Raw genomic sequence first — 12,563 nt, forward strand, 5'->3', positions numbered from 1 at the left:
CGGTGGCGCCGCTGTGGCAATCGCAGCTTTGGTGTCTCCCTCTGGTGGAAAAGGGGAAAGGTTGCCTCTTCACGTACATTTAAGGGGCGCGATCAGCTCTGAGTCGGTTTTCTCCCCCCCTCCTCCCCCGGGCCTCCCCTCCCCTGTTCCTCTCCTCCTGCCCCCGACTCCTCAGCCATTGGCATCCTTTTTCTCCCCTCTCCACCACCTCCCCCCTTCTACCCCTCTTGGCTGGTCCCCGGACTCGCACACGTTACGTGGACATTCGCGCGCCGGAGGTCGCCGCCATCAGTGTTTTGTGTGTTTAGTGTTTAGTGTTTAGTGTTCACCGTCCCCTCCATCGTTCACCAGTGCCATCATCATCTTCAGTGGTTGTGCGTCGTCTCATCAGCTAGCAGTGTGGATTATCGACGAGTGTGAACGGCTCCGTGATTGTCTCTATGTGTCTCCTGTTTTATTGCCCACCGCTCTGTGACTTATGTGTCTTCTCACTGTTTTTGCTGCTTGTGTCTTCTATGGCTGAAGAGCAGCGTAGTGTGCTGCTGACAGCCTGCCTGTTGTACAGGTTTTAAAATAACAATAAAGTAAAAAAAAAAAAAAAAAAACTCTGAGTCGGTCAGTCGGAGTGAGGCTGGGGCCAGTCGCTCAGTCTGGGCGAGTCTGGTCAGTTAGGCAAGTTAGTCTGGGTCTGTTTCTCGTCCGCATTGGTGAGACGGTTAGTGTCTGTCTGTCGTCGGAGTGCTAGTATGGCTGTCGTTTGGATCAAACTTTAAAGACAGAAAATGACAGTCTTGCCACTCCGCCAGCAACAGAACTCAGCTAGTGGTCGCCCGGTCGAGGCTTAGTTCCTGCATCTGAGTCTGCACGTTTGGCCGCCAGTCTGCTCGAGTTGCTTGGGCAACGGTCATTGGCGGTTGGATCGGTCGGTTGGTCGGTAGCGCTCTGAGACACAAGATGACTGGTCCGCCTGGAGCGTCGGCGTATGTGAGGTCGCCACGTGATTCCAATGGGCCGCGCCGTATAGCGAGGGGTAGTGGCTTCGCGGTCGACACGAGAACAACAGGAGTCAACCCACGACATCGGTATGGCCGGTGCGAGCTGTGACGCCGTGAGACGGGAGATCGGCGCGCCTTCCTGCGTTCGTTGAAGCGGCTGGCAGCGGACGGTTCGGGAGAGCGTTTTGGGGGTGCTGCGCGAGGTCTTCGGCAGAAATCGCAGTTATTAGAAGTTAAGTGATTCGTGATATGTTGTTTCTGTTACTTGTTAAATTCTACTTTTCTTGGATATTGTCTCGTCCCCTGCTTGCTCGTCTGTCTCCCGTCCGCATTTGTTAGGCAGTTAGTGTCTGTCTGTCTGTCGGTCGGTCTGCCGTACGTTAATAGCTGCCTCTGTCATGTTTGTCGGATTCGGTGTTAATGATTTTATTGCTTGAAGGCCGAATTCTTGAAATATGTTTTTATCTTGCCTATCATCTTGCGAGGTGGCATATGTGTAATGTAGAGACCATTTTGTACCCGTTTTGTAAGTCTGCATTTTATGGGTTTTATTTAAATAGTCATTTTAGGTTATAAGCTTGCCACCCTTCAACCGTAAGAGTCCTTAAAAAAATTGCACTTTCGGTGGCAAATAATTTGAGTGTTGCACCATTTCCATCGCTCTTACGGGATGCATAGTTTATGTGTTTGTGTGACTTGTTAGATTTTTTTTTTTTTTTTTAGTTTAAAGTAATCTGGTGTGTTGTAGATTTGCACCAGTGTATTCTTTCAGAGGTTGTTGTGAGGGGTCATTACTACAGCCGTGTTGAAAGAGAGCAGGCAAGCTTCTCAGCCCGAAGGCTCATACTGTTAATATTGTTCTTTCTGCCTCTAAATAAAATTGTAACTTGATATTTCGAGGGTGCTTTTCTGCTTATAATTTTAAATCTGTTTTTGAAAAGCTTTTGGGAATAAAATTCACATTTGTTAAAAGCAATTTCGTTTTCAATCATTTACTTCCTGGCAACTACTTCGGCGCTCACCTAGTGTGACGAAATGTGTTAACGTTCTTGATGAATCGCTAGTAAATAAAGTAAACTCTTTAAGAAAAGTTTTTGATAGTAAATTTTGCGGTTCAATCATAATTCTTGCTATATATTCAATAAATTATTAATTTTTTTTTCAGTGAAATATTCTGAAATTATCTGATAAGGAATGTATGCCATGTTTTCTGCATTCTTTGTTCTCCACTTTATTTCTGACAATTAAATTTTTTTTTTCAGTTGAATGTGAGGATGAAATTTCTTCTTATGATTTACCAGTATCTTCTTATTCTACCGGCTCGATCGAAAATGAAGGTAAAATATGAAACTCAGGCTCATTTTGTCCAATGTTCACTGCTAAGCGCCCGGGCACAGACTGAGGCAAATCAGACTTGCATAGTAAACGAAACACAGGGTAGACGGTGTCGACAGTCAAAAAACAATAAGCTTGGCGTCGGTCACCAGCCATTCCCGGAGCTACCAACCATGGCAAGGCGAGGGCACGAACGTGTTAAACAATAATATAAGCCGCAGCTTATGGTGTTATATAATGTCACTTCTACAGTTTATCAAGTCTGAGGAACAGAATCAAGAAAAAGGAAATATGTAGACTGAATAGAACAGGAAGAAAATAATTTTGTAGCATAACTACACTCATGCTCATAAATTAAGGATAATTGCAGAATGTGGTGCCACAAAACGTGGCACTACACAAAACAGGCGCTAATAGCATAGCCACATAGGGAGCACACACGACACAGATCTGTAAGGCCACACTCGACAGGGATCTGTATTGGTGATAAGTTGAGAAAACCGCCCCGAAACACAAGTGCAACAAAACGCCACTGTTTCCTGAGCATGTACACCGACATCAATACTGGATACGATCACCATACACACGTACACAGGCAGCACAACGGGTTGGCATACTCTGGATCAAGTGGTCGAGCCGCTGCTTGTGCTTGTCGGAGCTCCTGAAGTGTCGTAGGGGTTTGAAGACGTGCGGCGATACGTCGACCGAGAGCATCCCAGACGTGCTCGATGGGGTTTAGGTCTGTAGAACCGGCAGGCCACTCCATTCGCCTGATATCTTCTGTTTCAAGGTACTCCTCCACGATGGCAGCTCTGTGGGGCCGTGCGTTATCATCAAGGGAAGGTGAGACCCACTGCACCCCTGAAAAGGCGGACATACTGGTGCAAAATGACGTCCCGATACACTTGACCTGTTACAGTTCAGCCGGCCGAAGTGGCCGTGCGGTTAGAGGCGCTGCAGTCTGGAACCGCAAGACCGCTACGGTCGCAGGTTCGAATCCTGCCTCAGGCATGGATGTTTGTGATGTCCTTAGGTTAGTTAGGTTTAACTAGTTCTAAGTTCTAGGGGACTAATGACCTCAGCTGTTGAGTCCCATAGTGCTCAGAGCCATTTTTTGTTACAGTTCCTGTGTCAAAGACATCCAGCAATCATAATCCCACCCCACACCATCAAACCATAACCTCCATATAGGTCCCTTTCAAGGACATTAAGGGGTTGGTATCTGGTTCCTGGTTCACGCCAGATGAAAACCCGGTGAGAATCACTGTTCAGACTATACCTGGACTTGTCCGTGAACATTACCTGGGACCACTCTTCCAGTGACCATGTACTGTGTTCTTGACACCAGGCTTTATGGGCTCTCCTGTGACCAGGGGTCAGTGGAATGCACATTGCAGGTCTCTGGGCGAATAAACCATGTCTGTTCAGTCGTCTGTAAGCTGTGTGTCTGGAGACAACTGTTCCATTGGCTGCGGTAAGTTTCCGAGCAAGGCTACCTGCAGTACTCCGTGGCCGTCTGCGGGCACTGATGGTGAGATATCGATCTTCTTGTGTTGTTGTACACTGTGGACGTCCCGTACTGTAGCGCCTGGACAAGTTTCCTGTCTGCTGGAATCGCTGCCATAATCTTGAGATCACACTTTGTGGCACACGGAGGGCCCGTGCTACGACCCGCTGTTTTTGACCAGCCTCCACTCGCCCTAGTATTCTACCCCTCATAACGTCACCAATATGTGTTCTTTGGGCCATTTTCAACACACAGTCACCATTAGCACGTCTGAAAACGTATGCGCACTTATTCGCTGCACCGTACTCTGACATACTCCAACACATCTCTGCGTATGTGGACTGCTGCCAGCGCCACCGGGCAACGAACGCAGTTCAAATGCACCGCATGGTCATACCCCGAGGTGATTTAAACCCGCAAACCGCCCACCAGAGCGTAGTTTCACCATGTACACGCATTATCCTTAATTTATGAGCATGAGTGTAGACTAAAAGATGGCATTTATTGTTAGTCTCATACTGGGGCACCAAAGAATCGTATATTGTTCTTGGAGAGAAAGGTTGGTGGTAAAATTTGTACAAGGAACCCAAATCTTTGACTACAGTAAGCGTGTTCAAGTAACTGTAGATTGCAGCTGTAATGCAGATAAATAATAACCTGGTGAGCTTCATCGAACCAATCTTCACACTGAAGATCACATCAACAACAAGAATTTATTCTTTTAGATTTTGGAGCTTACACCGCCGTTCTCGCCGTCCCTCGAATCTAAACCACCAAACGTTAACAGTTGTGCAGGTGGTGCAAATTTGTTTTCGTTAGTTTATTATTGCAGTCAGTAGTATTACTACATTTATTTTTAAGCTGTAAATTAAAGTAAAAAAAAATCTTGCATCCCAATTTTCTTTGCGTCCCCGAGACGACAGACATTATCACCTCTGCACAGGAGTAATTTTATGGGGGGGCGTCCTCGAAACAGTGATAATTATTGGTGCTCATCAAGATGACTGGGACCGTTAGGGGAGTTCCTCGGTGTGAAGAAGGATGCCAGTAGCGCAGGGGTACACAGCTGGGAGGTGGTTGGCGGCAGGACTCACTACCTAACGGATCTGGAGAGTTCCGTCAGAATACTGGTAAAACAGGCAAAGCACTATGTAGGAACGGCCGTGTCGGGTAGCAATGGTAAACAGTTCCTACACTGACACTCTGCTGTTTGTTGCTGGTACTGAGATATTAAATAGGATCCAGCAGGATCACTCAGGCTCAGTTTTGTCGATGTCCTGGAGCAGACAACAGCTTACGTCGGCATCCATCACAGAGGGCCTCGAGGATAACGGCCAGCCGCCGTCAGCACAACACGGCGAAGTGCTACGGTCTACACTAGCCTAGGTAACGCGCCATCTTGCTCCACTGTTACTGTTCGTTGCTAGAATTTCTCTCTCTTGCTCGTCTCAGCCTTCTAGGGGCTTCGTTGATTACATTTTCGCAACTTTTATTTTAATGCTTGATACATGTGAACCATATTTGGCACTCTTTCATCCAGATTTCAGTGTTTACTAAGGGTTTTACGTTGAATTGTGTATTTTTAATGCAAAATTGCAGTCAATGAGTCGAATTTGGGTTCTTCCCATTGTTATGATTGTACTACTGCCATTCGTATTCACACACCTCTCTAGTATTAGCTACGATAAATCATTGTCCAAAGTGACTGCTCATTCACATCTTCATATATGTGCGCTTCCAAGCCCAGACAATATGTCTTCACCTTCACTGGGTTGCATCTACAGCTATATGACTACTTTCCAACAATTAAGTGCCTTGCAGGGGGTTCACTGAAACACGTTTACACTATTTCCGCACAGTTCCAGTTACAATGATCATTTCTCCCTATGAGGTAGGAGAACGTTGATGATTGCTCGACGTCCCTAGCACCCACACGTTCCCCAGAGGAATGCCCATCGGCAACAGCGTTAAGCTGCGTGATCAAAGCCATCACCGCCTGTAGCTGTGAACGAAGGCTCACCAACTAAGCCTGCATCCGAACACAGCAGTCACAGACCCTATGCATACTTCACTGTCCAGACACATTAATGTGACCATTTCTCGAAACCCTGCATAATCACCTTCTGCAGCGCTGATTGCCGCGAGACGTGCAACAACAGAGTCATGAGGTTCTGGAAGGTCACAAGACTCAGAGGGCCATAGACACGGGTTCCCAGGTAGATGCCGTGTTTCTTGACTTCCGCAAGGCGTTCGATATAGTTCCACACATTCGTTTAATAAACAAAGTAAGAGCATATGCATTATCAGACCAATTCTGTGATTGGATTGAAGAGTTCCTAGATATTAGAACGGAGCATGTCATTCTCAATGGAGAGAAGTCTTCCGATGTAAGAGTGATTTCAGGTGTGCCGGAGGGGAGTGTCGTAGGACCGTTGCTATTCACAATATGCATAAATGACCTTGTGGATAACATCGGAAGTTCACTGAGGCTTTCGCGGATGATGCTGTGGTATATCGAGAAGTTATAACAATGGAAAATTGTACTGAAATGCAGGAGGATCTGCAGCGAATTGACGCATGGTGCAGCGAATGGCAATTGAATCTCAATGTAGACAAGTGTAATAGGCTGCGAATACGTAGAAAGATAGATCCCTTATCATTTAGCTACAAGATAGCAGGTCAGCAACTGGAAGCAGTTAATTCCATAAATTATCTGGGAGTACGCATTAGGAGTGATTTAAAATGGAATGATCATATAAAGTTGATCGTCGGTAAAGCAGATGCCAGACTGAGATTCATTGGAAGAATCCTAAAGAAATGCAATCCGGAAACAAAGGAAGTAGGTTACAGTACGCTTGTTCGCCCACTGCTTGAATACTGCTCAGCAGTGTGGGTTCCGCACCAGATAGGGTTGATAGAAGAGATAAAAAAGATCCAACGGAGAGCAGCGCGCTTCGTTACAGGATCATTTAGTAGTCGCGAAAGCGTTACGGAGATGATAGATAAACTCCAGTGGAAGACTGCAAGAGAGACGCTCAGTAGCTCGGTACGGGCTTTTGTTGAAGTTTCGAGAACATACCTTCACCGAGGAGTCAAGCAGTATATTGCTCCCTCCTACGTATATCTCGCGAAGAGACTATGAGGATAAAATCAGAGAGATTAGAGCCCACACGGAAGCATACCGACAATCCTCCTTTCCACGAACAATACGAGACTGGAATAGAAGGGAGAACCGATAGAGGTACTCAAGGTACGCTCCGCCACACACCGTCAGGTGGCTTGTGGAGTATGGATGTAGATGTAGATGTAGGCGTACCGACAGGGATTTGGAGACGCGCGAACAGCCCGATTTAGGTTGTCCCACAGATTCTCGATTAGGTGACACGTTGCATTGTCCTGCTGGTAGATGCCATCGTGCTGGGGCTGTGTGTAGAGGTGGACATGGTCTCCAAGAGCAGCTGATCCATTGAGCCTTCCAGAATGACGAGATCACTCAGGGAATGCCTCTAAAGCAGTTCCCAGATCACAACGCTCCCTGCTCCTGCCTGGACCCTTCGGGCAACTCACCCCACGCGCACCAACAGCCACCTGTTCTATGGAGCATAAAACGTGATTCATCCGAAAACGCCAACTGTCACCACTCAGTGGACGTGCAGTTGCAGTAATGACGCGCAAACTCCAGCCTTCATTTCCCATGAGCAGCAGTCATCATAGCTGCATGAACTAAGCGCTCAATGTGGAGCCCAGTGCGCAGCAGCGTTCGCTGAACCGTCGTTGAAGAGACACTGTTGTTAGCCCCTTGATTGATCCGGACAGTCAGTTGCTCTACGGTTGCGCATCCATTCGTCTGTACACATCTCCGCAGTCATCATTCACCCCTGTCATCTATGGCCCATGGCGCACCACAATTGCCTCGGCGCCGGTTTTGTACGGTATACCTTAACCCCAGCGACACGTGAACAGTTTGCAAACTTAGCTGTTACGGAAATGCTTCCACCCTTGACCCAAAAACCGATGATCACATCGTTTTAGACGTTGCATAAATCTCTCCGTTTAAGTATTACGACGACGAATGCACCGTTTCCTGCGTCATCCCGACACGCTTTATCTATGGTGCACTCACTGCTAGTGCTGACATCTGCCGTTTTTGAGTCACATTAATGTGACTCGCCAACGTAGAAATGGGGGTTCTCTACTCTACACAGATATCAAAACACTTGACTGTGCTTAGTAAGCACGCAAACAAGCAAGAAATTAACGAAACTTCCTGGCAGATTAAAACTGTGTGCCCGACCGAGACTCGAACTCGGGACCTTTGCCTTCCGCGGGCAAGTGCTCTACCATCTGAGCTACCGAAGCACGACTCACGCCCGGTACTCACAGCTTTACTTCTGCCAGTATCTCGTCTCCTACCTTCCAACCTTTACAGAAGCTCTCCTGCGAAACTTGCAGAACTAGCACTCCTGAAAGTTTCGCAGGAGAGCTTCTGTAAAGGTTGGAAGGTAGGAGACGAGATACTGGCAGAAGTAAAGCTATGAGTACCGGGCGTGAGTCGTGCTTTGGTAGCTCAGATGGTAGAGCACTTGCCCGCGAAAGGCGAAGGTCCCGAGTTCGAGTCTCGGTCGGGCACACAGTTTTAATCTGCCAAGAAGTTTCATATCAGCGCACACTCCGCTGCAGAGTGAAAATCTCATTCTGGAAAAAATTAATTTACCTACACTCATGCTCATAAATTAAGGATGACTGCAGAATGTGATGCCACACACCGTGGCACTACACATAACTGGCGCTAATAGCTTAGGCACATAGGGAACACACTCGACAGGGATCTGTATTGGTGATAAGTTGACAAAACCGTTCGGAAACACATGTGCTACAAAACTCCACTGTTTTCTGCGCATGTACCCCGACATCAATGTGCGATATGATCACCATGCACACGTACACGGGCCGCACAACGGGTTGGCATACTCTGGATCAGGTGGTCGAGCAGCTGCTGGGGTATAGCCTTCCATTCTTGCACCAGTGCCTGTCAGAGCTCCTGAAGTGTCATAGGGGTTTGAAGACGTGCAGCGATACGTCGACCGAGAGCATCCCAGACGTGCTCGATGGAGTTTACGTCTGGAGAACAGGCAGGCCACTCCATTCGCCTGATATCTTCTGTTTCAAGGTACTCATCCACGATGACAGCTCGGTGGGGCCGTGCGTTATCATCCATCAGGAGGAAAGTGGGACCCAGTGCACCCCTGAAAAGGCGGACATACTGGTGCAAAATGACGTCCCGAAACACCTGACCTGTTACAGTTCCTCTGTCAAAGACGTTGTGTACGTTGTAAGGGGTCCGTAGGCCCTTACTACAAGTTTGCACTCGGCACAGGTCGATGGGGCAAACAATCGATAGTGTTTCGTGTTGCGAGAGCGAGTGTAGAGTTGAGTCAGTTCCCGGGTTGCGGGCCGAGCCGTGTGGAGTCCTGTTGCTGTAATGCAAGGCTTTACCGACAAATGGAGTGGCCATCGCCGCGGTTTAACCCCTTTGTGCTAGAATAATACGGGGAAGTGAAGAAGTATAATTACGAGAGCGATCAGTGACATTCTGTGCCGATATTTTTGGTTTCGCGTCTACGGCGCCGGCATCATTTGGATTGCAGTGATTGAATTTGCGTCCGACGATAATGAATAGCGAGGAAGCCTGTGCTGAGATTAGCCGTTATTAAATATGTTTGACGAAGGCAGTGGCTGTCTCCTTCTTTTTGTATTTTTGAGACGAATATAGGTTCTTGATTAGTGAAGCTGTGTTGGCGTTCTTCTTGTCACCAGACATTTCATTACTACAGCATTTGAGAAGGACAAAATGGAATGTAACAACTCCGTAGCAGTCAATTCCGATTGCCAGCCCCATTAGGTACACGGTCACATTAATTAATAATTATTTGGGCTGCATTCAGATCAGATCCCGATCGAGCGGGATACATAAATCGGACTTGTTACACCCTTGGCTTACCGTGAAAGGACAAGTGCAAATTTCGGACGAATCGTAAAGAACAATAGGTAATTTTAACTTGCTTAAGGCGAGAAAATATTTTTCAATGTTGGATCGGGACAGAGCATAAACTTTAAAATCGCGACAAGAAACAGTGCATTTTGAACAATACGAAGTAGTAGCATCTTACGATTGTGAATAAACTGTTTTCTTACCATATTACATAAGAATAATAGCGTCAATAAACTGTGTTATAATGTGCAAATGCGTAAATCCGCGCGAAAAACTGTGAAAAGTGAACACTAAAGAGAGACATGTGTGAACATTACTACAGCAAAACGAACTAAGAATTCGTCACGAAAGTCTTACAGAAGTGTTTAATAGTAATATTGTGACTAGAATTGCTTTTTAAATAGTGAAAATCGGTCAGCTTCAAGTGGACCCATAAACTGTTATGCGGACGACAATTTATGTGGCGACGCAATTGTTGAGTGACGTCACACAGACCCGTGTAGCAGCTGCGCCAAAGAGCTTCGATCTGCGAGGTGATTTCACACGTCATCCCAACTACCTGTGCAAGGAGTAGTTCAAGCACAGACGCACTACACCGACGGTCTTCAGCGCGACTTCGAGACACCGAGCGCCGACCCGGTATCTAGCGGCCGAACTACAAACTACGCCCGCCTGCAGCGCCACGGAGCGGCCGACGGAGAACTACAACGACTCGCCACAGATCTTCAGCGCGACTTCACGCGACTCCGGCGGCAGTACAGCGCCACGCCCACTTCAAACGTCAAAACATCGCAACTCGTGGTAACGTCAGTTGGTGAGTGAAGATGACTGGTTGACATAACATTAAATTGTAGTGTGCAGTCTTCGCGGTAAATAAACATTTGTAAACTGAGTTTCGCGTTAGGAAAAGTGTCCAATTACAGTAATTTCGGAAAACTTTGCGAAACATACTCTGAAATATAGCATACTTATTGATGCATCTTGCGCAGTCTAAATGGTAATTATACCGATATGCTCATTGCTTTTGGGGATTTTACATTTATAGATTTTATGAGTGGTGTGATTTATCTTATTTAGATCATTTTACTTAAGCAGTGTATGTGAAAATTGATATTTGAAGTTATTAAGTTTTGATAGTTGTTATGTTCGGTATTCATACGTATTGTATCAATTTTGGGATTAACTGAAAATACGGCAGGTACTGTTTGATTAGTTCCATGGTAATTAGGAGTGTTTTGGGTTACTAGAGGTTATTTTATATTACTTGCCTGTGGATTAAAAATAAACCAAACATGTCTATTGAAGATAAGCAGGTTTGTTAGGCAGTAGTTGAAAGGAAAGGGATAGGACAGGAAGACAGAGATGATTCAGGAATCAGTGGTTGTGGATTGTCGTTAGATAGCCCATTACCACATTCAACTAGTTATCCCGAGACACCGGGACAAACGACGAGAGATAAGTCAGTTTCAGAGGATGCAGATATGCGGTCGATGTTGGCAGCCTTGCTAAAAGAAACTAGAGAAAGGGGAGAAATACTCCGAAAATCACTAAAGGAAGATTTACGAGAATCATTAGAGAAGGGTTTACAAGAAACAAGAGAATCACTAAAGGAAGATTTACGAGAATCATTAGAGAAAGGTTTACAAGAAACAAGAGAATCACTAAAAGAAGATTTACAAGAAACTAGAGAAGAGGGAAGAATATTCCGCGAATCGTTAGAGAAAGGTTTACAAGAAACAAGAGAATCACTAAAGGAAGATTTACAAGAAACTAGAGAAGAGGGAAGAATATTCCGCGAATCATTAGAGAAAGGTTTACAAGAAACTAATGCATCATTAGAGAAAGGTTTACAAGACATCAAAACATCGCAAATGAAGATGGAATGTAATCTGAAGAAGGAAATGCAGGAGTTACAAGAACGACTGAAGATGGACATCGACGAGAGAGAGAGGAAGCTACAGAAGAGCATAGACCAAGTCCAGAGAGACATGGAGAAGATGGAAGGAAAGTTAACAAAAAGATAGAAGACGATATTGAAGAAACGAAAGCCGAATTGGGAGAAAGAATCAACGAAGTAGAAACAAATTGCAATCATCGAATCGCTGAGGTGACGCAGATGCAGAAACAATGCAATGATGCGGTTAAGGGGATAGGAGATAGGCAAAACCAACTGACTATCAATCTGAGAAATGCTATAGCTGTGCAACGAGAAGAGGATAACAAGAGGGTTGCAATGGAGGTCAGGCAATTACAACAGGGAGTGCAACAATTGGAGAGCAAGACAGAAGAAATTGATAAACGAATTAGCAATGCCACTTTAACCGTTGGGGAAGGTAGAGTCGTTACCTTGATGAGCAATGATAATCGGTACGTCCAAAATAATACAGGGCAGAAATTTAGACCGAAAGGAGGGTTGCACCCAATGATATTTATGAAATGGTTAAAAGGAGTTTTCCCAGCACATCTTAAAGACTTGGGGAGTCAGGAAGAAGGAAGGGACTACTAGTTATGATCAGTTTGAAGAGGAATTCTTGAAGAAATACTGGTCCAAAAGTCATCAGTGTGCAGCAATTGAGGACCTACTCCACCGCAAGTCACTTAGTACATGGAGAACATTTGTGGGAATTGAACGAAACCTTGGAACAACCCCTGAGTGATGACGTAATGATATCAGCGATAAAAAGAAGAATGAATCAGAGAATGCAAGAAACAGTATCCGGGAGCCTAATTAAAG

The sequence above is a fragment of the Schistocerca piceifrons genome, chromosome 7 (assembly GCF_021461385.2).
Source record: "Schistocerca piceifrons isolate TAMUIC-IGC-003096 chromosome 7, iqSchPice1.1, whole genome shotgun sequence".
Taxonomy (NCBI): Eukaryota; Metazoa; Arthropoda; class Insecta; order Orthoptera; family Acrididae; genus Schistocerca; species Schistocerca piceifrons.